This window comes from Acanthopagrus latus, chromosome 6, assembly GCF_904848185.1.
Source record: "Acanthopagrus latus isolate v.2019 chromosome 6, fAcaLat1.1, whole genome shotgun sequence".
NCBI classification, from domain to species: Eukaryota; Metazoa; Chordata; class Actinopteri; order Spariformes; family Sparidae; genus Acanthopagrus; species Acanthopagrus latus.
This window is the reverse complement of record NC_051044.1, coordinates 25801212-25828717: the sequence shown is the minus strand read 5'-3', so window position 1 is coordinate 25828717 and position 27506 is coordinate 25801212. Positions and strand designations below refer to the sequence as shown.

Sequence of the window (27506 nt, the reverse complement as noted above, 5' to 3'; positions counted from 1 at the left end):
TTGGCTGTCCCTGCAGGCCTGACCTCCCTCTGATCTGTATCACGGACAGAGGAGTGAGACAAACACACTCATGCCTCCCGTACATAGTCACACATATGAATGTAACAAACAGAAATGTGGACTCGAGTCATTGTGACTTGGACTCATGACTTGACCTGACAGATAATAAATTACTAGAGACTTGACTTGGAAGTTAAGGACGTGAGACTTTACTTGTCCTGAGACATGATGCCTCGAAGGACTCGTCTATGTTCATTTTATCTGTTTAATATTTTTGTATTCTTTAGTCTGGCTGTCAATATGTCACTGTTTAAAAGCAATGGGGAGGTAATATTCATTCACTGAGAAGAAATTAAGAAATAAATAAGCTTTCATAAAGTTATTTGTTGATTTTTTTAGTGTATTTCACTGAATATCAATAATTCTAATACAACTTCATTGTATTGACATACTTTTTAAGTATGATAAATTGGCCAATAATATCATTACAAGACAGGTCCTACATTTGTGTTTATTGTCTTCACAAAGACCTGACACTGCAGGTAACACTTGACTCGGTGTGACAAACACAAACTGACTTGAGACTTGGACAAAAAGGCTTGCTGGAGACTTAAACCAAATGACTGGAGTCACATTTCTGGTATACAAAGATACAGATATACTCTAAGATGGGGCATCATAATGGGGGCAGTGATGAAGTCTGTCTGAAACAGCCAAAACTAAATGCCACTGTAAAGGGACTCCATTGGTCGCCAAAGTCATTAAGTTTAAAATATTACTGGCAGTAAACTGTACAAGAACATAATAGAAACTTGAAATTGATAAATACGATAAATACAAAAACAACCTGATAAATTTCAGTCTGCACGTAGTCATAGAAAGATTGTTATTGTAATCTCAATAAATGCTCCCCAAAACAGAATACATTATCAGCACAAACGCAGAAGAGAAAAAGAGAATTTCTCTCAGTAAAGAGAGTTGCTTAAATAACAACAGTAATAAATAAAAAAATAAAGTTAGGGCAGAAAATCTTTGAAGAAAAATCAAAACAACATTTAAAGATTTTTTTTGTGACGCAAGGCAACACCCGTGTACACAAAGCTAAGTGACTCACCCGCCCACTCAAAAAGGAGTGAGGGAGAAAATCTCCTTCCTTTTTGCTGAAGCTGTTTGAGGGGTCAGTGGCTAGACAACAGAGGTAGGCAAAGTTCAAATAAACAGAGTCAGAAGGAGAGAGGAGAAGGAAAAGAGATATTAAACCACCTGCCTGTCATCCTCTATTATGGTACTCCACCTCTCTATCCCTCCTCCGCCTCCTCCTGTCTACCTGCCTCCACAGGCTTGTGTCAAGGTCACAGCCGCGGTCTCTAGGACTCGCCTCGCTCCTATTAGCTCTCCATTAGGCTCTTGTCAGAGAGGCAGCCAGCTGTCTGCCCCCCTGTGGTTGTGATCGTGACCCCCCACTCAGCCTCTGGACATCCCCCTGGGATCTGCAGCAGGGAAGTAACAGGATGGAGGCAGAAATGAAACCCTGCTCGGGGCTCAAGGGAGAGGACACTGTGATTACTTTTCAGTGGCCTTTGCTACTGAAGCAGCGGGGAGACCATTCCGCGACTGTGCTGCCAATCGGTCACGCTGAAATGTGAATTTTAAAAATTCAAGTAGCAAATGCACTGGATTTGCAAGGGCGGGAGAGGTACATGTTGTGATTACGTCCTCCTCAAAATGCTCTCTTGCTCGGCGTCCTCTTCTTCTCCTCTCTCTGCTATTAAACATGAACGAGCAGTGCCTTGATCAAGTTCATCACCCCTGTGTTGTAATTAGCGCAGTGTCAGAGTGCAGAGCATGGCCCCATTTCACTAATAGAGTAATTACACCACCATCGGCCAGCTCCCTGACCTCTGTCACTCCACCCCCACACACCTTCAAACCTTCCTATTGCACCGTCCCATCAGCTCAGATTGAACATAAAGCATCAGACAGGACAGGAGATATACCCAGCTATTCAACCGGGGGGGATTAATAGGTGGCTATAACCTTTTACGGTGGATCACACTGAGCAAAAAGGTCAATCAGATTCATGAGAAAAGCGTTGTGGATGAATGTCTGCGCTTAATGAGCATTGTATAGCGGCAATATCGCCGTTGCACTCTCCTACATGTGAAGTAGACAAGCATTAAAAATAAATGGGGAGTACAGCCAATTCAAGACACATAAAACGGCCGGTAAATCCATAGGGTAAGCAGACAAGAGAGGGCAGGGATGCAGGGACACTGTTTTACTGCTGTAGAGATTCAATTAATTAGCCCTACACTGTAGCTAAGGGAGGGTAAAACACCACAAGCTTCAACCAGACGCTCCATATCTTCACCAGATGTCCTGCAGTTTTTCACAGGGTGGGCAGTGATGACATACTTGGTGTCATCCTGTGTTTGGTAAGCTCCTTGTTAAACACGGCTGTGATTAAAAGCTATTAAAGCAATTATCTTAACGGCAGGAGAGCTGGGGATCGACAGAGAAGAAGAGAGCCTTTTGTGGAATTCAGATGAAACCTCCTTTCAGCACCGTCGCCCCAGATAGCTTAAGTTAGCTGAGTGGTTATGCAATTGGCAGAAAAGATTTTTTTTTCTTCTTTTTTTTCCCAAGTGTGGAGATGCACGCAAATGCACACACAGACCCACACACTTTCTTCACAGCCAGCCGCTTCCTTACAAATAGAGAGCCAACTTCCCGGCCAGCCGATGGGAGCTGACACACAGCAGAAGAATGAGCCTCCTCTGTGTTGTCACTATAAAGCTTGGCCAGGGTGCCGAGTGGCCTCTCTGTGTGTGGCGCCGCAGGTTGGCACGCTCACAGGGGGCTTTATTGGGGTGCCGTCCTGAGCGTCAGGCAGCATGCCCGATGTTGACAAAGCCTGGTATCGCCTGCTGTCAGCCCATTCTGTGTGCACCCGGCGGAAAGAATCAATTAGGCCGAGCTCACAACAGAGCACTTTAATATTTGACTTTTAATCAGTGGGCCGAAGGCAGGCTGCGGCATGGAAGCAAGCTGGCAGTCCCCGTCTTGCTGATGTGGAAAATGAGGGTCAGGAAATTGCTCCCGGAGCCCAACAATGTTCATCACACACCCCAGAGAGGATGTGAGGAATCGGTCTTTGGAGAAATTGCCACCACAAACAGGCTAATCCCCAAAAGTTGTTGAGGGAAAATATCCCTTCGTCACTCACAAGATATCAAAAGCACCTTACGCAACCGGCTGCAAACGGACGGAGGAGGAATATCACATAACTCTGTGCGTAAACAACCAGAGCTCTGTGGAAGGGACAGTGGTTTAAGAAGAAAACTGAACTGATGAGGTCCTCACTCGGCAGATGAACTGCGCCTTTGAAGAGTTTCTCTTGAAGACTTTTGGTTCTTATCCCACACTGCCGAAGGCTCCCTCTGCCAGCAAGAAGAGGAGGAAGAAAGAGAGAGGTGAATGCTGTCCTCACGCTGGGGTTTTGAAGTGGAGATCAGTCCTCAAACAGAATAGCTTACCAAAGGCACATCATTCACCTGTCTGCTGTTGGTAGTTTCACTGTGACAAGAAGGAAAATCAAAGTTCGTCTTCCTCAAATGCTCCATGAAGAAAAGTTACATAGCCTGGCGTGTTTTTATTTATTTTTTTTTCACAAACAAAACACTAAATTATCTCGGCTATATTAAGAGCTGTTTGTAGTGAGTCGTTTGTTAATCAAACGGGAGAGCTGATTACAGACACGTACTGATGTTTTTGCAAGTGATAATGACTCAGCTGTGCACAGCTGTGTACATAATGTGCCCACATGTGCTGAGAGCTGCTTCCTCTGCTGCCATCCAACTGTTCGCACAAGATGACTCTGATCACAGCAGCAGCACAAGCCAGTCACTGGTAAACAGCCAACAGGAAAGTGGTAACACTGCAGCGGTGATGTGTCCAGGTCATGCAGATTTATTGCCTCTTTAAACTGCCTCTGCACAAAATCATTTCCATTTTTTTAAACCCACTGCCTCAAACTACTGATTTAAAGCATAAAAAATGGCCTCAGCTTTCATTGCTTGTTTAGTAAAGACATGAAGCTGGTTTACAGCCCAAAGCCACGGGGGGTGAACACGATTTTTCAGCTGCTGATTTGATAATTGTGAGCTTTGTAGCTTGCTCATTAATTCTCGTGACTATTTCCCTCAGCCTCACCTCACCCTCAGTCTCTGCATCATCCTTTTCCCTCGCTTTTTTCTTCGTGATTACCATTTGGACTGCCGGCCACAGAGGGGGCATCTGCTGCGGCCACAACAAAACCGCAACACCCACAGCTCTCTTTGATCACTGAATCCATCTCAGTGTGGCCAGCAATAACCATCCTTTTTATTCATGCTGGATGAAATGCTAATCACAAGCAGGCAGATCAAATGAGGTGATGTGATTTGGAGACTGACTAAGGCAGCATGATGCGTGAGTTGCCTCTGGAGGCGAAGAAATCTATCCCCCGCAGCAAATAGAGTGTTGACGTTAAATGTGGCCCGCTGTGTTGTTTGTTTCCTCTCAGGTCTGCAGAATCCATGGTAACGGGAGCGATGATCAGAACCTGTCTGCTCAGGTGGAGGAGTGATACCCAGATGGATATACAGACTGCGCTGGAGTGACTGAACTTTATACCGTGATTCTATTTCAATAATGAAACATGGAGACGCGACCTTGCATGCACCGACCCACATCTGCGCGTAAACAAACAGAGACATACAGAGACCCACAGCAACCTGCAGCAACATAACACCAATCTGCATCCACACATATGACACAACTCTCTGCGTATGTGTGTGCGAGGGGGAGATGCGAGAGCAGAAGGAGATATCACTTTCACAGTGTGTAAGAAATGAGCAGCCTTACCTTTCTTCCTAAACAAGCTGTCTCTGATGTTCTTCTCTCCCAACGATATCAGTCTCTGACTGCCAAATTCTGCAATCAAACACAAAGTCCAGAGTGGATGAATACTTGGAACATGTGCAATTTCCACTTAAAAGCCTAAGCAGAGCCAGAGCATCTTCTATCTGTGCAATTTGGGCTATTTTTTTTTTTTTTTTCAAAAAAGCTTTTTAAAAATCTATTACATTTTGCAGGCATTCTGGTTCATTCATGCTCATGATGCTGGGCTTTTTGTCTCACACCATCTGAGTCCAGATGCCACTCCCAGGCTCCACCCCTCCCACTCACACACCCCAAGGAGGGTGACACATCTGTTTCAGATGAAAACACTGTGACAAACTCTAGGTAAAACTGGAGATTAAAAAAACACATTCATTTCATGAAAGTTAGCATGATATTAGCACAGGATAAAATTAATATTTGACTGGTGCTGTGATGCCTGTGGAGGCAGGCAGTGGTTGAGGAGGTGGCTTAATTAGATTTGTGCCAGCTAAAATAGTGTAAAAATGTTATTCATACTTATCTCTAACCCTCCAGGACACTTTCAACGATAGTGATGATAATGAGTTTCTGTTTGTTATGCTCACTTTCAGTCAGGCTGACAAGTAAAGCCTTCCAATGCTTTAAACTTGGTGTCAGAATGCAGCTTGATGGAAGGATCTGAGAGAAAACTGCTATTTTTCTGCACCTTAGCTGCTTCTGACACTGTCTCCACGTCTCCAACAGCCTCTGGTTAAGATCTTGTAGGCCTTGTTCTGTGTCTGCCTGTGAAGACGTGTTGACAGGACTGATGCTGTCTGATCCATGTCCTGACTGGACAGGTGTCAGTGTCCAGCTTGTAAACATCTGAGCCAAGCCAAACCAGCTTTGACATCTCCATAACCACACTATGAGACCTTGGCCTTCGTCTGTCTTTACCGGTGGAGCCGCTAGTGTTTCATACGTGCATGATTTGCGCCCGGAAATGTGGTACTGCACACTCACCCGCACCGGTTTATGCGCAGCGAGGCTAAGAATAAACTGGAGAACCTTATAAGCTCATATGTATCTCACTGCCAAGGCACGTCTCTGACTCCAGCTGCCCTCTGCCCACGCCAGCTCTGCCGGCCACTCATGGGCATCAAAGAGAGGTGAGGCCGGACACCTGTGCCTGTCAATCTGCCTGTGTGTCCATCTGGAGCAATAAAATGAGCCTAAGACCCCAGTCAAGGCCTGCTTTGCCCTGTGAAGCATATTCCTCGATAGCTTAACACATAGCTGACATAGACTTTTGAAGGACTCAACGAGGGGGAGGAATTTCAGTCGTGCAACAACAATACAACACAGCAGAGACATCAGCTGTTTCGACAGGGTTTTATTTGGCCACAGATGACATCCACATAAAGTTGCAGCATCCAGGAGACACCGCAGGCTGCAAATGGCAAACATGATTTACTTTCCTTTTCTCTCGCTAAAATAAAGGAGTGACAGATTTAATATAAATAAGCAGAGAGGGGGAGGAAGAATGGGGACGGGATTGGAACAGGCTGTGGGTGACAAGGCAGTGTGACAAGCACGGCAGCTGAGAGAAAATGCGACACCTGGCCTTGTCCTTGATGTGAATAAGAGGATGATACATCAAAAAGTGACAGGGCAGAAAGATGGCTATTACCCAGGCGAGGAAGATGAAGAAGAGGAGAAAGTGACTATTTTTAGCAGTGGAGTAAAAATACTCCGGGGGTTCATTTAATATTCCTCTCCATAAAGCGCCCCTGTGTTAATAAATCATGTTTTATTAGTTGGGATAATCTGCCGTTCTTGGCAGAGTTACACTAAAACTGTAAGGACATTTTGGAGCATTCCAGCAACGCGACCTAATGGCCGCGTTCGCGAATAAAAGCAATCGGGTGACTCCATTCTGTTCTGACCGAGATAAGCTGGAATGAGCCATCTGTTGATCCAGATGAAGTTTGACCGAGAGGGTAAATGAGCGGGAGCGTTCTGTTTGATTGGCTGCATTCTCCCCATCGGGCAGGAGGCTGATTGATTTCAGTGGGCTGGAACCCCGGCTCTGCCCCTATTGATCCATCATCCCCAGCCCTGTCTCTCCCCCAATTAAGAGTTCACTAAGCCGCCACTATGGACCACTCCTTATGAATACCACCTTCCTGCCAACATCTCAATGCGTTCACTGCGCTGCCTGTCTCTGGTGTTTTCTCACTTCATTTCTCACTATCGCCTGCTACTCCTTCATTCCAGCTGTAGATAATGCTCAGTCCCATCTGAACAATAACAGAGGAATTTATCTCGAGTTGCGATGAGCTAGCTTCTTTTTAACCTTCAAGGTTAGCAAAGGAATCCCGCAGTTCATTAAACACGAGCCGGGAGAGAAAGTCCAAATCTCTGTACATCACTGAGAATCAATTGCTTCACCAGCGGCCAGATTTTAAGGATTAGAACGAATTGAGATACTTTGGATGTAGAAATCTGGGCTGTGTCTGGGTGTCAGACAGCGAAGATCAAAAGATTCATTAGATTAGAATTAGATCAAACACAGGCAGAAGTTGTGAGGACAGACAGAGGAGGAGTGTGTGAGAGTGGTCGACATGAGAGAAACACAAATCCAGGCGTAGGATCCAAAAAGCCGTCTGACTCACAATCCATTTAATTGCCAGGTACATGTACGGATACAAGAAACCTGACAGTCTTTCTGTCTTTCTCCAGAGCTGTTGGCACATCAACGGCCTGATCTGCCCACCTTGAGGGCGCAGTGAGGAAAAAAAACAGTTCAGTCACAGGTCATTTGTGCCCCGATGCACCAGGCCTTAAACCCCTAATCCTGCTGCTTTGGTGAAGTGAGAAAATCCAATTTCAGAGATCTGTAATTCCATAAACCTTATTAGGCACAACAATGGCTGCTACACCCTGAGGGAGAGGCACGAGGGAGGGGGCGAGGGTGGAGTTGTGACCGGGCTAAACACAGGGACGGAGAGATGATGACGAACACAGGAATGAAGATTAAGGGAGAGTTGGAGTGTAGCAAATCAGGGAAATGAAGGACACAGAAGTGTTCTGGCACAGCTGCACTTGTAAGTTACCATGACCAGGTACAACATGATGAAACAGGTGACGCACGAAGACTCACAGGGTAAAATGTTCAGTCAAGCGCCGTCCTCGCTGCCGGTATACTTGTCGGCCCGGCTTCACCCTTGTCTTACTTTATTCAGTGACGTCTTAAATTTGTCATAGCTGATCTTTTTTTGTTTGCTGTCTTTTTTCCTTTAGTTACCATATAATCCCTTCTTCGCATTAAGACTGAACAGGGCAGAAGGTTCGGGGTGGTGTTTTGTGCACATGAAACAAATTCCAGAATAGAAAATGATCTGTTTCATTTTGTTTGTGTGTCCTGCCATCACCACTGCATCCTGTGTTCATTTAATCGTAACATCGGTGGGCCACTTAGACTGCTGTTATGTGAGTGCTCTCATTGATTGTTTGCCTAAATCCAAGAGAGTAGGGTGTGTCTGTTTGCTTTGCTTTACTAATGGGCACCATCTCAGCACACACCTCAGCGAGGGAGCGGGCTGTGCAGGCGACATGTTCATAAGAGAAAGGAACGCAGACGAGATGAGAGGAATATATTGCAGGTAAATCAATGAAACCCTTCAAATCCGCACAGAGGGACTCAGGTGGTTGAAGTGCGATGAAAATAATTATGTGGATAATTAGATCTGCAGTGATGAGAATTTGCTTATCAGACAGAAAAAAATACGGTTGAGTAGAGTGGCTTTGGACTCCAGTCAGATTTTGGCCGTGTGCCCAAATCTCCCAATCACTGCTCTTAGCAACCACAGTTAATTCTGTCATAAATTATTCACAACTGTAACAAAACTGTAGCAAAAGGCCACCGATAACCCCGGGATCTAAAAGCTGATTAGAGGAGGAGATGGGAGCGAGGATTTAATACAAATTTCAGAGATATAGTGGGGCTTTAGTGACATGCTGTTTGATATTGCAAGTGAGAAGGGGCCTCTAGCTGCTGTCCCTCCTGAGACAGATAGGGCAGTGAAGCCTGTACTCTGTGGCCAGCAGGGTATAATTACATTTCCCCGTGGGGCACCTGTACTGCAGCAGCTCAGCCACATAGAGGGGTGAGATTGAAAGCTGATTGCACTGGCTCACAGCAGCCCGATGGCCGTCCACATGTGAATGTTTGGAATCACACGTACGCACACACACACACACGCTGAGCTGATTTGTGCACGGGCAGAGAAACACAACACACACGCAGAAGCACGTGCACGTAAAGACACATAGCAGCATGCATCTCCTTATTCACTCCCTCCAGCTGTAGACTACTCTTGGCTCTCTCACTGTTGAGAGAGGAGCGTCTGAGCGTCATCGTCATGGAGTCCCTCTGCCTCTCTATCATTAGAGCTGAGGGGAGCAGCAGCACTGAGATTCACGCACTGATCTCTTGTTGCCGCCTCATCGCAGGACCTGTTAACAGCATCTCATACATACAGATGAAGAGGGACTCGGAGGGGAAGCACGTGAGTGCTACTTACTGTCAGGCTACTTTTAATGTAGTCTACAGGAGCCGGATGTGCGACTGAATGGAGTCATGAAACACAGGTTATGCTTCCGAGTTGAAGCTGAAATTGCTGCAAATTTTTTATTTAGTCAAAGGGGATAGTCTATTCAAGCAGTCAACTTGCAAAATTAATTACGCATCTGAGACTCTGATACATCGTGACATTTATTTGCTGCCTCTCACCTTCGATTATTTTTAAACTAGTGACACTGCAGTTACACAACACCCAATTTTTACTTTTTGCTCCAGGAGTGGAGGTTCGTGGCAGAATATGAATGCCTTGTAGACAAAAATGATACAATAAACAAGTCATCTAAAAAAAAAAAAAAAATTGTTTCCATAAGGTTTTATTGCATCTTTTCTATTCCAGTATAACAACTTTTCCATCTCAGCCAAGAGTAAAAACCTTTTACTGCCAATTCAGCTTTTTTTTAATGGGCAAATTAAAAATGTTTATAAAAACAGATGCACCAGCAGGTTTTGCTACAGACAGTAAACATGTAGAGAGACACAAAGTAGAGCAGGTGGAAGAAAGTGTAGCTCTGAGAGGGCTGAATAAGGCTAACGGGAGACATTAGCTTTAGGACCCTCTAATATAACCTCCCTGTGTCTAACCACAAAAGGTCAAGGCGACGGTAAAATGAGCAGACACTGGTGCTGCCCCGGCCGCCTGCGGGCCCTCAGAGACTGGTGAGCTGTGTCACCTTGGCTGCTGTCACTGATATCTGCCACCTGTCATCACGATGCCCCCCTGGCCGGGGATGCGGCGGCGTCCACAATGGGTTTGTCGATAGCTCTACCTCCTAAGTGGCGATCGGGGAACATGTCCTCTGCTTTCATCAACAGCTTGAGTCAACAGCCTTTGCATGCAGCATTAGCATACAATCCATATTCATGCCGGTCTCTCCCTTCGACTGCTTCGCAAGCCCTCCTGCACATTTTCCAGTCATTTTTACAAACGGCATGTCAAGTGCCCCATTTTCGCCGGGAGTCCCACATGGCCTCTTATGTATTCACAGCACGGCTGCTGCAAACAACATCAACAGGTCTCAAGGTCGTCACTCCAACTGACTGTGTGTGTGTGTGTGTGTGTCTGTCTTTGTGTTTGTGTGGCGTATATGTGTATTAGAAAGAATGTGTGGACTACTGGAGAAGAAAATAGGAACTGGAGAAAGATGTGAGCAAAATAAAATGGTTAGGGTGTGATGGGTGTGTGTATGTGTGTGTGCTTTGTGAGGGCACCCAGTGTAAGGTTTGGGTTAATGCCGTACGAATAAAAGATTGGGATTTTGTTAGCACTCGTCTTTACATTACTTAGCGTAGTGAGTGTAACCATTACATTTTAGTGTGTGTAAATATAAATCTGAGCAGGTATCTTCTACATCTGGGAGTGTGCATGCGTGTGTGTGTCTGTGCGCGAGCAGAGTTTGCAGCATGCGGCTGCAGTCTCAGCATGCCTGAGGGACTATAGCTGACAGGTAGACTAAGCAGGAGCATCCTCCTTCAGTCCACTGGCATCTGAGTGAGAAAAGAGGCCAGTTGATGTGGGGGTTAGAGCTTCCATGGCAGAGTGCGTTGTGATAAATAATGAATGCTTAAAGAACAGATCTCTCAAGCTTCTTTCCTTTCCACCCATCCCTCCATCCTTGCATTCGTTCATCCATCCACCCATATAACTACAAACAGCATGGGGCGTTCAGCTGTCTCTATCATGAATATTTCAGCCTTTAGGTCAGCGCTCGCCTCCCCCCCTCCTCTCCGCTGCTCTTAACTGCCACCACTTGGTGATGACACAGCCTTTTGACCCATAAAGATATTGACAAAACACTGATAGTGAGTACATTCACTAGGACCAGCCTCGTAAGCCATGCAGGCTACTATGGGAGTAACGGCTGCAACTGTTGAAATGGCGGCTCTTGAATAAATTCTTCATGGCTGATACCCCCTCCATTTCTAAAAAAGGTCCCCATAAGGTAAACAATAAAAACAAGAAACTGGACCAGTCTTGCCTCAGAAAAAAGTAACATTTTCACTGCTGTAGTTGTCGCTTTTGCTCTAATTTTAAACCCACACACACTTTTCAGCAACAGTCAGGATTATATTTGGCTGAATAAATACAAAGCAATGCGGAGACAATGCATGTTCCATATTTCAAAACACAGCAGACTGTGAAACAGCAAGACAAAGAGGACTAATCACACATCAGATTCTACACCAAGACAGATCGAAGAGCTGTGAAAGCTGTGCTGACTTGTTTCATTGAGTATCCTCACAGATTCTCAACACAACCAACGTTTCACATACATTACTATTATTTCGAAACACGATCACTTCAGATACACATGAGGCACAGCACATGTCAATGGCGTCTAGCCCCCAAAACTACCAACTTGTTCCACCAGATTAACAGCAGCTCCTCTACTATCTGCTCTGATTTAGCGACACCTAAGAGAGTGAAGTGTCCGGTGCACCCGATGTTCGAGAGGTCTTATCTCTCTTACCCTGATGAGCAGCGCCGTTAGGAGCTCCATGCATAAATCTCAGAAGCAAACAGAACGGATCAGAGCATTCAAGTGTAAACTAGGGCAAAGCTCCAGTGTACCTTCTAGATACGCGACTCTGGAAGCAAGTCCTGTGGAGGAACAAGCGATCACACACTGAGGGAAACACATGCTGCTCTCTGTCATCGTTCACAAATCAACACACATGCACAAACATAAATCCACACACCTGTTCTGGCAAGTCCAGTAACATCCAGTCCTGTCCGGTCCGATCAGATCCGGTCCCCTGTGCTGGCAGAGTGAGGAGCTCGTTTCACCCCCCACGCAGCCCGGTGCAGACAGCTCACTGTTATAGATGCACTGACAAGTGAAAGGAGGGAGGCGTGGTTTCACATGAGATAAATAAAAGAGGGAGGGAAAGAGGGAGGAGAGAGGCTCCCTCAATCTACAATTCAATTTTGCCCTCAGTCCCTTTTTCAGCAGCAGTTCTCTCCTTCTCTTCTCTTTCACTCTTCTTTGAGCATATTCTTGCTGTTGTTCTATCACTCCGTCTCCTTTTCCATCTTCCACGCTGCTTGTGAATCCTCACTGGCTCTCTGTTTCCCTTAGTTTTAGTCTTTCTTATCCTGTGTTGCTTCCTGTTACTTCTCTCATTCTGTTCACTTTTAACTCTGCCTCGTCCTCTCTTTCTCTCTCAGCTGTCATTCATGGGGCAGTAGTGTGTGTGTGTGTGTGTGTGTGTGTGTGTGTGTGTGTGTGTGTGTGTGTGTGTGTGAGAGAGAGAGAGAGAGAGAGACAGTGAAACAGGGCTGCTCTGGCCATCTGTTGGAGCTAGTGAGCTTCACCTATTCACAGTCTCATAAAGGCAGAGGCACACAGAGGAGTGACAGAGAAAGGAATGGGAGGGAACGAGGGATCAATCTTAATGCTGCAGGGGTTGGGAGGGAAGGCACAGCCTGGCACACACACACCATATCTATCAGGCTGGCACCTCTGAGGCGAGCTGGCGTGGGCACGCCTGCTCACTGGGTCCAGGCAGTGCAGGGGGATTTGGCTCACAGTGCATGGGCACGCAGATAGAGGAGAAACCCACACCTAAATCAATTTATACACAAGCACACAAAAGGCATATATATTGCTGAGCTCACACACATACCACACACAAATACACACACACACACACACACACACACGGACACACACACACACACATACACGGACACCCTCACACAAATCCACAAAACCAATTTCCTCTTTGACAAAACAAATAGGATCTATCAAGATGGATAATCCTACAAACTCAAAGAGACAAGGGGACGGAGGACGGGACAGTTCTACAAACTCAAACACGCACGCGCACACACACACACACACACTCAAAACATATCCAAAGCCTGCCCTGAATCCTTCCATCACAGCGCGCTAAAGCAGAGCATTTTCCTGCCCAGTTTAAGCCAGGTATTTCTCCTGAGTGCCCGTGTCACTTCCCATCCCTGGCCAGGAGGGAATGGTAAGGTGGAGGGCAGCGGAGGGCGGAGGCATCCATCACTGTCCGCACCAGCCGTCCCATGATGGATGCGCCTGTTTATCCCTCTCTGCAGGTTATTTAGATGCAGTCACAGCCAGAGAGATTAGTGATGGAGAACCTCTGCACCTCCTCGCCTCTCCTCCCACCCCATCTAATCAATAACACTCTTATCTATTATCTGCATTTTCGAGGTATTTCTCCACGGAAATTTGAAGCAGGGAGAGAAAGAGAGATTAATTGTCCACCCCCTCTCTGTGTTTTCAATTACAACGTCTGCAATGGATCATCTATCTGTCAGCTTGGCACACCATGGTATTTGTGTCACTGCAACGAGATGAAACCATGCTGCTTGGAGAAAATCAAACAGTATTTTTTTGTCCATGGCTGTCCCTTGCAGATGCAAAAACAAACTATTCAGAGCGGGGGATTTGCATGGCATTTGAGGATAAAGAAAATTATATTTCCTGCTTTAACATCAGGTGCATTCAGTACTAATCCTGGTAAAAAAAAAAAAAAAAGGCATTGTCAGTCAAGCCAATTGGAACCATAAGCCCTTTGTAAGATCGGATTAGTCTCTTCTAACACTATTCATAATCATCTTAAAACAAAATATAATGCTGGAAATGTATTTATTCCTCCACTATGTGCATATCAGATGATGTCTGAGACTCTGGGACTGCTTACATAAAGGAGCCATCTAGCTGCTCTAACATGCTGGATTACAGACAATGCCCCAGAGACGGCCATGTTTTTCTTGAGCAGTGCCGACATGCCAACACAGCAGCCCAGTGACACCACTTTAGGACATACTTTATTCATGCTGCTGCTCTCTCTCTCTTTCTCTCTCGCTTGGTCTCACGCACACTTAAGCTTTGGCTTCACACTGACCTCTAATTGGGTTTAGATCAACAGATGTATTCTCCATCAAACCAGTGTATATGAGCTGAGTAAACTCTCCTTATGTAAACTAATAGGTATCAAACCCCACTGGCTTCTGGGAAAACCCCACTGAGGGTCTGGAAGAAAAGGCAGACAGAAACAGAGAGACAAAGAACAGAAAAACAGAGAAAAACATTCAGACTTTCAAAACCACCAGGAGGGTCCAGGGAACAAATTTTGATAGCTTTTCTGTTTTCTGCTTCATCGGACACAGAGGGGGGAGGGGTCTCGTGCGGCACCTTTGCATGACAGTGCCGAGACAGGTGCATAAATAAAAAAGAGTGATTTCTTTTGTGAAAGACAGCTATGTTCCTTCCAGCGGAGATCTTGTCCTTGGCTGGGAGTGTGTTTTTACAAATGAATTTGTTCCTTCTCTGCACTGTGTGTGCCAGCCTGATAAAAATATCCGCTGTCAGCTGGCTGCATGAAGAGGGGAGGACTCCAGTGCAAATGAGGCAGACCCCCTCACTGTCTCACCCCTCCTTGCCAGATCTGTATCTCTCTGAGAGCGCCATTCCTCCTATTATTCTCTTGGTTTGGGTGCGCTGGTTCAAGGCTGACTTCTCTCAACCTCCACCACCGTGCACACACATCCTTCCTACTCTGTCCTCCAACTATTCCCTGTCTGAGTGTGTGTCTGTGGATGTGCAAATGGGCCCTATGCATTGAGACAGTGCTACATCACCATGACTACATTATGAAGAGGAACAGAGATAGGGAAAAGAACAGAGGGAAACAGAGAGGAGCAGCCCAGGAGCTGACAGTGTGGGGACTCAAGGAAACAGGATTGACAGAAGTGAGGATGAATGGAGCCCTGGACCCATGAAACAATTCTCCTGGAAATAGCACAGCAGCTACTGGAGGTACACTAGCAAGAGACCCATCTAACCTCTGAGCACATGGCTTCAGAGTCAGACAGCCATTATAACAATCCCATCCTCCAACTCAGCTCCTAGATTAAAAAAATGCATTAACATGTTTCTAGAGTGTGTTAAAGCAAAATGCCCAGACACACAGAACACCCACAAACTTCAGAGGATTAAACATATGTCCAGAGGACAGCTTTCTTGGCTAATTACAAATGCAAATAGTTGAATGAGTCACATTCTGCAGCTGTGCTCAGTGTTCCTGGACCATGTTTCCTTCGAGTTCCTGTGGAGCAGAAGGTCGTCAAAATGCCAGGCATGGTTTAGCAGCAGACCCCGACATCATTACATCCTGGCAATGATGACCGCCACACACATCATCCTTTCATGTCTAATGTATTCTCCTCTTATTCATTTCATCTCTCCCGTCACCGTCACATCACACGCCCCCTTGAAAATATAAATAGTTAATAAGTCAGTTATGAGCGGCCGTCTTTTTGCAGCAGTTGGTTCCATATCCTGAGGTGATGTTATAATTCATTCATGAATGTCCCACAACTCTGAATGGAACAATTAAAAAGAGTAGAGGCTCCGGCAAAGTTTCCTCTATCGCAGATTTCAACTTTAATTGCTAAGCTTTTGGTCATAGACATATTTCAGACAGAAGTAAGTCTGAATAAGTCTCTCACTAAAAGCTTTGCAATAAAATATGAAATCTCCAATTGAGCAACCATGACAAAGCCTCTATCCTCCTTAATTGTAACACAGACTGTAGATTTCCCTCCAGCACCATCCTGAGACAGACTGCCATGTGTGCAAGTTTTCTTAGTTCTTACACAATAACTCTGGCAGTGACGAGGACAAATACAAACAAACACAGGCGTAGACAGAAAAAAGACCAATATGGTGTCCTAGTTTCATATATATAGTGATTCAACATCTTGTACTGTGCTTTGAGTATGCCGTGCGCTCACACTGGGAAAATTCTAAAATGAAGTATGCTTAAAAATGCCACCATGAATACTAAAAAGTTAGAGAGGTTTTATTCCCTTCCTGAAAACAATCCCGATACTTTAACTTCTGTATCAGCCAATATAGATCAGATCAGATCTATCAGATACCAGTGCATTAAGAATACCTGGGTACAGTGGTATGGATTGCTTCTGGAAAAGTAGTCGGGTGCTATTTTTTGGCGAGTATATTACGTGGCATTACGTGGATCAGTGCATAGATTCCTGTACTATTTCAATCTGTATCTGAGCCATATCTGATACTGGTATCGGTACCTGAACAACCCTACTAAAAATGATGTTGGAAACTGGTGTCCCACATGCGCTGCTGACAGCTTTTGAAACCTCTCTCAGAACACACATTTGATTTGAACATTTGTCATAGCTAGCAGCATAAGCATAAACATGTAATGAGGCGTCCTGGTAGCTACATCATGTACCCACTGTCACGGCCATGGAAACACCTGACGGGGACACAATAATTAGTGACATTTTAGTTCCACCTGTGTTTGGCTAGTCAAAATATGTTTGGAAAAACAAAATGAGCTGAAAAGTTCAAGTTGTCATTTTTTTTAAAAACTGTTTCCCAATCCGCGGCTTCACAGGCATCCCACACGGCTTGTATCATTCCCTGTTAGTACAAAACAGTACATCCCATTGATTTCTTGTTCACTCTATCTGCCAAAAGAGTGTGCTGTCAACATTGGTACACTGTGTATTAGCACATAGTAATTAGACATGGGACACCCTGCCAGTTCACTAAAGGAATCCATGTTGTTTGATCAACAGCCAGCAGGGGGAGGTGTACTCAGGTCTAGAAGGAATTCATCTTCCACTCCATATCAGGGTTATAAAAAAACCTTGATGCACTGCTCTGGTTTCGAAAATGAGTACATGGCTGATGTATAACTTATCGTTAACAATAAGATATACGTTATATGCTGAACTCTCTGCTACCCTTGACATGTTTCTGTTCCCTCACATTTCTACAAGTACCAAGCTGTTGTCTTCTGAGGCTAGGGTTTGGCCTTGGCTATAAATGTCAGCCTCTGCAATTGTGCTTTGTTGAAATGTTTTTATGTACTGTATTGTTATAGTTTAGGAAGAAAAGCTATTGAAAGCCAGTTGAATAAAATCATGGGAAGAGTGGGAGTTTTTATGATGAACCGAGTCTTCACTGAGGCTGAAAGAAATCAAACCTTCTGTAAATTCAGTAGTGAAAGTTGATCAAACTTTAATATGCCATTTCATTAACCCACAGTAACAGAAGTTGTGGTAAAAAACAAAATCAGAAAAAGTAGCCCAGAGTGCAGTATGATAACATTAGTCAGTCTGCTGGCATGTAGACTAGTGCTTCTTAACTGAAAGCATTCATCAATCTCTACTCATGTGAATTGGATGAGAGAAGTACTGACGCAATTAGATTTGGAAAAAAAAAAATACAATCCCATTGAAAAAGGACATGAAGCCTCTTGACTCTGATCTCTCTGTCTATTACTAATTATCTTGTGTGGACTGCCCTCTTCCAGGTCACCAGGGTGGACAGGAAGTCATGTGGCTCGGGCACCACTTGGTGATGCCTCGTCCTGCTCATCCTGAAAGAGGGATCTCTCCTCTGTGGCTCTTCCTGAGGTTTCTTCCATTGTTTTTTTTGTTTTTTTTACCCTGTTAAAAGGGTCTTTTTTTCCCATCAACATGGCAAGTTTTTTCACGCTCGAATCAACAGTCTAAGGACAGAGGATGTCGTTCACTGTACAGATTGTAAATCCCATTGTGGCAATGTGATTGCGATTTTGGGCTATATAAATAAAAATTAATTTGATTTGTAAATTTCTACAAAATATCCTCACCTTTAAGAAACTGCTTCACCAGACCAGAAACTGCAATATTAGAAATTATGAATACCATCTTCTTCACTTATAGTCTCCCACTTATGTTTTAATACATTTGATTATAGGAAGTGAATTCACACAAGACCCTCTAAAAATACACCAACTGGTCCATTAACAAGGGTTTATGCCACCACTTTTTGTTGGCTTTTACTTGTGTCTGCCATCATCCTACAACTTTTTTTTTTTACAAAATTGTTTACAGTGTTATTTTTTGGATGGTATGACAAAACTATTTCAAATGAGTACTCTATTATACCATAGTCTACCAACTGCGAGGGCTCTCATGTGGAAAGTTCTGTTTTTAAAAGTTTACATTGTTAAAAGCTCAATAAAAAACATGATTAAAATGATCAAGATCAGCACAGACTGGATAAATCACTTGCACAAAGGTGCACACACACTTCGCTCCCATCTGTCCCATGCACAGCAGGCGTTGCAGAGGTTGGAGAACTGTTACCAGACCGTGGGATCCGCAGATCAAAGAGCGCCCCCCCGTCGAGGTCTGCGGTCCCCAGGAACACAAGCCGCTGTGGGCCAGCGCCAGCACCGCATCTCTAGCTAATTAACTTAAACCCCTTTGACGCCATGTTATTTGAATTCCTAACATACAGCACTGTAATATCTGCCACACATATTAAATAAGGAGAGATTGTGGGTTTGTCTAACAAGGCACCCCAGTGTTTTTAGCACAAATACATTTGTAATCACTTTAAATCGTTGCGAGGGCGGCTACACAGAGGAATTTGATTTAATTGCTTGAAATTTTAACATAACAGGCATGCCTGCATGTATGTGTATGGCACACAATTATGCGTGCACACAGTCACAGGGGACCCTGAGTGAAAGGAGACACCTTGCCTTGTTGAAGTTTCAAGTGCCCTCGAATTCAGCTTTCCACTCTCAGCACTCAGAGGAGTGAGTAAAGGGCCTGAATTATAAATCAAGAGGCCTTAAACGGCTATGTAGATTAGCAAGCAGTCACGTTGGATGTCCTCAATAATTAATTACTTGTTGGTACCAGGATGGACCTTGCCTCTTTTCTGTGTGGCTCTCTGTCTGCAAACAAACACTCGCTGGCATGCTATCAGGAATTGTCAGGGTGTGAGTAGGGCTCCTGAAGAGTAAGGTGTATGAGCTGACATCACAGCAAAAGGTCACCGCTGCAGGGGGGTGTGACTATTTTTATTTTTGTACTTGTGATGACTCAATATCATGAAACATTACAAAAACTCTCAAATATTTTGCTTGTCTGCACGTCTTCAAGAGGGTAGTTTGGTGCTAGATTTTAGAAAACTGGATCAGATAGTTGAGAGGGTTAGGCTAGTCACTGTTAAGTCTTCACCATGGTTGCAATTAATAGTTATTTTTCAGTATTGATTAAAGCAACATTATGGAACTTTTATTAAAAAAAAAAGATCTTATAACAGTTTCAAAATCATTTTGATTGTACAGAGACGTGTAATATATCTGTCTCAGCAACGCTGGCCCCCTATTACTTGTTTCTGCACTATGTAATGGTGAACGGGTAGAATCACAGTGCACAACACTTTAAGGCACTAAATCACACACAGCATCAATCTCAGTGATTTTGGTGAAACTGGATCATGTTAATGGAGAAAAGCTGTCTGGTTTTCCCTCTGATGTTCTCTGGCTGCTCTGCCTCAACTCTCTGTGATTTACAGAGTTTCCTAAAAGCAACCAGCAACTGATGTGTGTGATGCAGCTACAAGTTAGGTCTGCTAGCTGACCCTGCTGTTCAGAGCATCGTCTGGGAGTTACAGTGCAGCGTTTACACCTCTATCACAGCTGCTTTGGATTGCCCAGAGGAGGTTTTCAAGTCTGAGGCAAAAATGGGCACCAGAAAGAGAGCTGTGCTAGTGGCAAGAGCTGAAGTTGAAGAAACTGGAGAGGACACTAACAGAGGACAGTGACTGAACATTAGGGAACATTGGCTTTCAGTTGGTGTCGACAGCTCTCCTTAGTAAAAGGTGCTGCAGAAGGTCCAGAGCTGAACTTGTTGCTGTTTAGCTGGCTTGCTAACTTTTATATCTTGTGTTTTTATACTTGCTTGATGTTTGGATTATAGTAAAGTCAACTACCTAGTTTTTGATAATAAGCAGAGTCAACCCATTTCGACTGAGCTTCAGTCGTTTGTTACTGTCTTTGCTTCAGGTGATGCTAGCTTGGCACGCTGTTACTCTTTGAGGTGTATGCAGCACATGTGCACACTTGAAATGCCTTTAAATGCATGTTTAATTCACAACATGAGTTTTCAAGGCATAATATTGCTATGATACGTCGTGTTCATTTGTAGTAATCACGCAACACTACATTACATCTGACAAGCGGACAGTGGAGGAATCCAAAACACAAGTACAATTATCTACAGCATGTTGCCTTAATGTTTCTGTTATTTTCTAGATCAATCAATTATCATCATTTGGCCTATAAAATCTCAGATGTCCATCCTAGTCCAATATGATGCCCTTAAATTCCTTGTTTTGTCAGTCAAACATGAAAATATTGAGTTTAATATGAAAACGGAGAAGGCAATTTCTGTCATTGTTGTATGAAAAAATTAATTAAATGCTCCATTGAATAATCAAATGGTTAAAGAATTATTATTTTTTTCTCTCGAAGCACTCATCGATTAATCAGCTAATCATTGCAGCTCCAGTCCTCTTCGTGTGGCACAAATGTTAATTAAATTTCGACACTCTCACAGCATATGGACCACTCTCTGCCAAAAGTAACACCAGCCAGCTACAGCAGAATGACACCTGTACAGCAGACTGTCACAACACAGCAGAAAGCATCGTCTCACCATTGTGTCCAACAAAATGTGAGACAGACCTCCTCTCCTTATCTAAACCCTCTAGCTATCTCTCAACGGCTGCCCTGAAACAGCCCTGTAAGCAGACTAAAGACAAGTGGGAGGATGAAATAGCATCTCCCTCTCTTCCCTGTGAGGAGCAAAATGATGAATTGTGTAAAATCTTATTTGGCACCTCATATTTTCAACAAAAAAAAAGTCACAGATTAAGCCTGCGACATGAAAGGCAGAGAAGAGCTGATGCAGGCAGAGCAGAGGAGGGCCCATTATAGAAATGCTCCTGTCTGTCTTTCTGTCCGGCTGCGTGACACCTCGCTCCGTAATGAGCTGTCTGAAGTCAAACAGGAGAAATACCAACACAATAAATTACGAGGCTCATCGCTTCCTGTTTGCCTCCATTCAGATACGGCTGAGTAATCTTTCTATCTGGCCCCGCACCATCCAGAATGAGATTCTGTCAAATCACATTCTACAATCCTCGGGTCCATTTGCATAACTACGTTCGATGTTTCCAGCCAAACCAGTGACATGTTTTTCTGCAGTTAATTAGATTTTGGAATTAGTTTTCCAAAAAGAAAGAAAAAAAAAACAAGATGATTTCCCCTCTGCCTGGTCTCCTATTCCCATTTGGAAGTGACAAGATAAAACTGTGTATAAGGGTAATTGCGTGGAAGTGTTGAAATTAGGGCTGCAGAGAGAAGGTATTTTTGTAGCTGCAGAGCTAATACTCTGTTCCAATTTCAGTCTGTTTAGCATGCAGGCTCTGAACTGTTCCCTCTGACATGGCAAACCTCATTAAGATAGAGCAAACTAATTCACTTGAGGACGAAAGCTAATTCTTCATATCTTTTTTTTTTCTTTCTAGAGATGTAGAGACAAACCGAAAATTGGGTCTCCAGGGTATACACACTTGAAGGTAGAGCTCTTTCCCAGCTCTTATCAAAACACATTTACTGTAGATTAAAGAGCAGAAGAGAGAGGACGTAACCTCAAGATACCTTTGAACCGGAGCTGTCAGAAATAGAGAGGAGGCTGTGGACAGAACTGTCAAGAGTGTGGACATCTGAGCTGTGTGCGATCATTCCACTCAAGTCCTGCTGATAGGGCACAGCTAACCTTTTATCAAGAAGAGGCGCAGAAGGAAGGAAGGAGAGAAGAGGAGAGACAGGAGAAAAGAAGGATAGAGGGGAGGGCAAGAAAGAAAGGGCCGATGCTGGGACTGCAATGGGCAGACATCCATTAACCAACCACTCAGCATGGGATATGGCATTTACCAAGAACAGCCAAATGCCATGGCAATTAATCAGGGCCTAGCATGCCAGCTTTATCAATATCCCTTGTACACGGTCAGCGGCAAACTTTCGCACACACACACACACACACATGCACACTCTCATACACACCTAAAATAGACCTATACATTTCGCCTTTCAAGGGAATACTACTGTGAATAGAGTGGTTTGGCTTGTATCTAACCTTAATATTACTTCTATGTCTCGAACTAGGACACATGCAGTGACATAGAATGAATACATAACTTACACAATCACAGACTAAGGCCTGGGAGATGGCACACATTTTACTCTGCAGGGAGTTGCAAATTGCTTTTGAATAACCAAGGTCTAATTGACAGGAAAAGAATGCTCTGTCACTTCGCTAGTGCGAGTGTCATTAACACATTTTTCATTTTGTACATGCTTCAAGGCATTATTGTATCGTTGGCCCCAATCCCTCCCTGGTGCAGTGAATATGTTTTAAAATGGTTGAGAGCAGAATGTTGTTAGCTACACAACACTCCCTGAGGGGAACAAAACACAAGAACAATTGGCTCATTAGAAGCAGAAACACTTCAAACCACAATATGGCTGGAACACACTCAGAGGAGAGACAAAGTCAGTAAGTGAAGAGCACAGATGGATGGAAAGGAGGGACTGTGGGGGAGACAAAGGAACACAGGAGAAGCAACCTTGTGTTCAACACACGGTGCACAAGAGACATTTTTTTACTGTAGAGACGATGTGAATTTATAATACTCATGAAGAGGCTGAACAGTGATGTGTTACACATAATTAGATTACAGTAATCTGATTAAAATTTGTACCTGCAAAATAAACTGCATGCTTATAACAAGTTGACTGCAAAGGATTACATTTACTATTTTATGCATTTTGGAATTTACTCAAAAAGGAAAAGAGCATTCAGACTGTGAATTTGTACATATTATAAAAGCAAGATATGAAGATGGTGACAACACTTTTTTAAAAGGCATGATATGCAAGAAATGGCTAGAATTCAAAAGAAACCCCGAAAGAAAGACAGTGTGTGTTTTACGATAAGTAAATGAGGCAATTAAGATCAGCTTAGATTGGTAAACAATACAATACAGTGTACAGTGGTTTTCTTCTTTTCAGAATGGAAACTAGGAATGATATCTCCATGTTGTGAGTTTATTTTGTTGACTTGCTTTTGTATCTCCCTGCTGAAACTACGAAAGCTATCAGACTATTGCCTCTTGCTGTACAAACTGGTGTTAGAATGCAGGATGGGCCAGGGCCAGCTGGTTGGCATGCAAACTGCTCCGTCAACGTCAACACTGTTGTTTTCTGAATCTGAATTCTGGTCATATCTTGCAAATTACCCCTTTAAGCTTACAGTATCTATAACGAGTGATAACAGGCTTTTTTAACTGCAACACTGACTCCTCATGAAAGGGAAAGCACAGGTGCTACTGCAGTCCAATCCCCCCCCCCCCACCAAAAAAAAATTGAACAGAATGTGCGATATATATGTGAGATTAGAAAACACTTTTACAGCCTTGATTCCTAAAAAAGTTGGGCCGCAGTGGCAACATAAATAAAACAGAATGTAATAATCTGCTCATCCTTTTTGACATAAACTCAATTGAAAACAGTGTATGTTTTTACCTTGTCAACTTCACTAAGTTGGGACAGGAGCAACAAAAGACTGGAAAGGTTGTGGAATACTTATAAAACACCTGTTTAGAACATTCCACAGGTTAACCGGTTCACTGGTAACAGGTGACAGTATCATTATTGGGTATGAAAGAGGCATCCTTGACAAGTTGAGTGATTCACAAGCAAGGATGGAGTGAGGCTCACCACTCTGTGAAACAAATGATTGTATAAAGGATATTACTACATGGGCTTGGGGACAATAGACAATAAACACAGTTTGTTTGCAAGCGACTGCATTCAGTTTTCATTTTCGCTTAACACAAACTCCAAGCGTTTTTCGAGCGAGAGTTGTAATAACATTAACAATGGCTCTGCTCTATTCAGAAGTCGCAGTGAGTCACGCAGTGTGAAATGGTTGAAACAACATCAATATCCTGAAACTGCAGCAGCAAGGAATTCAGCCATCATTCATGTTATTGTTTACACATTCATGTTATTGTTATTGTTTATTGCTTATCCTACAGTTACATTTCAAATTAGTAACTTACTTACTAACTGTGACACCAAGTCTATAGTGCAATCTAATTCTAAGCAGATTTTTCAGTATGTAGGGCTGTAATAAAACATTTTTTGAGGGTGCTGTGGATGAATGATTTCTTTGCACAATGCAATGCACCAAAAAATGGAAGTGCTGCTTGGAGATGGGGGGAAAAAAAATAAAATAAAATAAAATTAACTTTGGTGAGACAGCTCCTGAAAGACCTTGGAGAACAAAAGGAATAAGATTTGAATAAAAAACAAAACAGGCTTTGGCTTTGTGAAGTTTAATTGGCAGTGGGATTCCAAATGTGTAGTTATGTCAAACCATTATACCACAGTGATTAGTATTTAGGACATGATATAATAATATTTGTATGTAGTATTGATTTGGGACAAGATACCAAAATGGGGAATGTAAAGTGTGCAAGTTATTTCACAAGGAACTTCAAAATGGGCTGTCACAAAACAGTCACTTCAGCACTGTTTATAAGTACACTTTTGAGGTACTGGTCTGTTAAATTAGTATTTTAAGTCTGCACAACTCCGTACCTCTACTCTGTTCACTTTTAAACTAATTTACCTGACTGTTAGTTTGCAGATAAAGACACGCCATATAAAACCATTGAAAAAAAAGGAAAACATGTGATGCAATGCCTCAGATTAAACCATATACTAAGCAGCCTGGATCAGCTATAACATTAAGCTGCTGCAAGGACGTATTTCACATTGTAGTGTTGCCATGGTTATTTAAGTAAAGGATCTGCATGCCTACTCCAGCGGCTGTAATCAATATTCAGTACTTTCCTACCTCGCACAAGGATGACCTCTGCAGCACAGCTTCTGCTGCACACTGGTCGAGGCTCAGATCTGCATCAGACGGAGCTGCTTCACTCCAGCGTTTGTCACAGGACATCTATAAAAAGAATAACAGTATGATTCAGTGAGTGAGTGACCTCACCGTGGCAGCCACACTGAGACACAGATGTCCCAAATACACCAACAACTGGCCATACCACGGACCTGAGTGTGTGCGTGTGAGAGGGACGGAGAGGCAGAGAAAGGCTCAGAGAAACAGTGCAGCGTTTTCCTGACAGACACCAGTCTGTCTCTCTCTCCTTGGCTGGCTGTCTCAGGGCAGAGTGAAAGGAGCTCAGGCTGAAGCAGCTCTTGAGGTCTGTGATGTTTTGTTCAGAGATTAGAGTTATATTTTCCAGGACATATCATCTATAATTCATTCAGTATATTGAATCACCAAACATCACTCACTGCCTATTAATATCAAATCCATAGACTTGCTGTCTGGTGGAAGTGTTTACTTGCGTGCATGAAACAACAGCAAACACAAACTCCTGCCTTCATTCTTTGTTAGTATAATAACACACCTGGGCAAAGTTACGACTAATCTTACAGTGTATTTAGCTCTGCAGCCGGTTATTGTGTGCCTGACGTCTTATTTTGACTGTCTCTTTTAACATTTCATTAATCTTGAATAGGAAAAAGGAAACGTTGCTTTTGTTAACCGGAGTTGTATCTTAGCTAGCAGATGTGCCTTGTGAAGTGTGTCACCTGCTAGCTGGATAAACGTTAAGCCATACATTTTGTTTTGCATAAACTATTTTTTTTTTTTTTTACCATCGTAGATATATTTTTTTTTATCTTTTTGTAACAAAATCCTTGAGACAGCTGTCTCTCAGAAGGTAATTAACAACTACAAATCCACACACCTGACCTCTCTGTGCCACAGCCCGCCTGCTGTGTGCTCTCTCCCTAGCATTGTTTAGCAGCGACCTCTGCCGACTGTTGACCATACCTACTCGTATGTACTTATAAAATTAGTTGTTTTTAAAACATATATTTAATGATATAAGGTTTGAAAGTTTGGTCTTTTTTTGAGAAAATAATTCCGTTATCTTATTTAAAAAGCGACGTCATCGAGTGAACTGCAGGCTAACGGTTACCTTCCGCGCATTGATATTTTGACTGTTCTGCGGTCAGAGCAGGTGTAGTTTGATTAGTGGTATTACAGCGCAGTGGGACAGTCAGTGGTCTCTCCAGCACACATTCTGAGTCGCCATGGCAGAGGTTATGTATTTAAATCAGCCCAAAACACAAAGAAGGAGAAGAAGCAGAAGAGGCAAATAAACGTAACTTTGTGTGTGTATATATATATATATATATATATATATATATATATATATATATATATATATATATATATATATATATATATCAGACATCTTACAACTAATCAGACAATCAAACACCCTCATGTTGCTTCTATTCGGCCTATTTTACTTACCAAATCTGAACACAAGAGGGCGCCACCAGCTTTCTAGTTATTCTGACAAGTGGTGCAAATCCTGCAGGCTTCCGTGTGCAGGCCTGTGTCTGGTTATTAGTTTCAGGGGGCAGAACAGGAAAATGGGTCAAGTTATCTGCTGTGAGAAAACAAGTATTTCTAAATAATATGTAGGCTTGTTTTGAGCTGAATGTGGTTGGATTTAGAGATTTAAGGGTATTGCAGTTACTTCCCATCGGTTGAGAACCTCTTCTTCCTCTTTAAAACTGGAAACTATATCTGTAGATTTATATAGAGCGTAGAAGAATCATTTTTCTTCTTTTATTTGAACTTGAAACCGTCTGTGTATTTAGATGCATTAGGGGTCAAATATCCCCTAGAAAAATCCCTTAATCATTTTTCATCTTTACCTGTCCAGCAAACACAAACTCGGTCAGCGCGTGTTTCAGAAGCATTTCAGTTACATAATGTTGAATAAATTAGGATGCTAAATACTTTAATTAAGGAACAAACTGATGATAAAGAAAACATTAGGGCTGGAAGCTGAAGGCCAAGCTCTGTTATGTGCATACTTAAAGAGTCTGGTCCATCCATGCGTGAACGGTTAGAGGTTCATATAACAACCACCGCCTTTAACCACCGTTTATGGTAGGTATGGATCAGATAAAA

The 27506-nt window shown here is 43.3% G+C and overlaps 1 protein-coding gene across 13 annotated transcripts in view; it reads right to left on the bottom strand.

Annotated features, from left to right (window-relative positions):
- sulf2a (sulfatase 2a) overlaps positions 1-26511 on the bottom strand; it is a 50523-nt gene extending 24012 nt beyond the window's left edge. For 4 of the 13 annotated variants that reach the window (XM_037101657.1, XM_037101650.1, XM_037101662.1 and 1 more), the window contains exons 1-5: positions 26263-26510; positions 25559-25712; positions 25347-25451; positions 12245-12375; positions 4906-4974 (exon numbers count right to left, since the gene is read on the bottom strand). The gene's annotated coding sequence lies outside the window, so the exon portion shown is untranslated. Of the gene's footprint in view, positions 1-1267; positions 1491-3363; positions 3386-4905; positions 4975-12244; positions 12376-25346; positions 25452-25558; positions 25713-26262 lie in introns of those variants that run through there. The other 9 variants (XM_037101658.1, XM_037101651.1, XM_037101653.1 and 6 more) reach the window with 8 other exon arrangements.
- Positions 26512-27506: the final 995 nt, after the last annotated feature.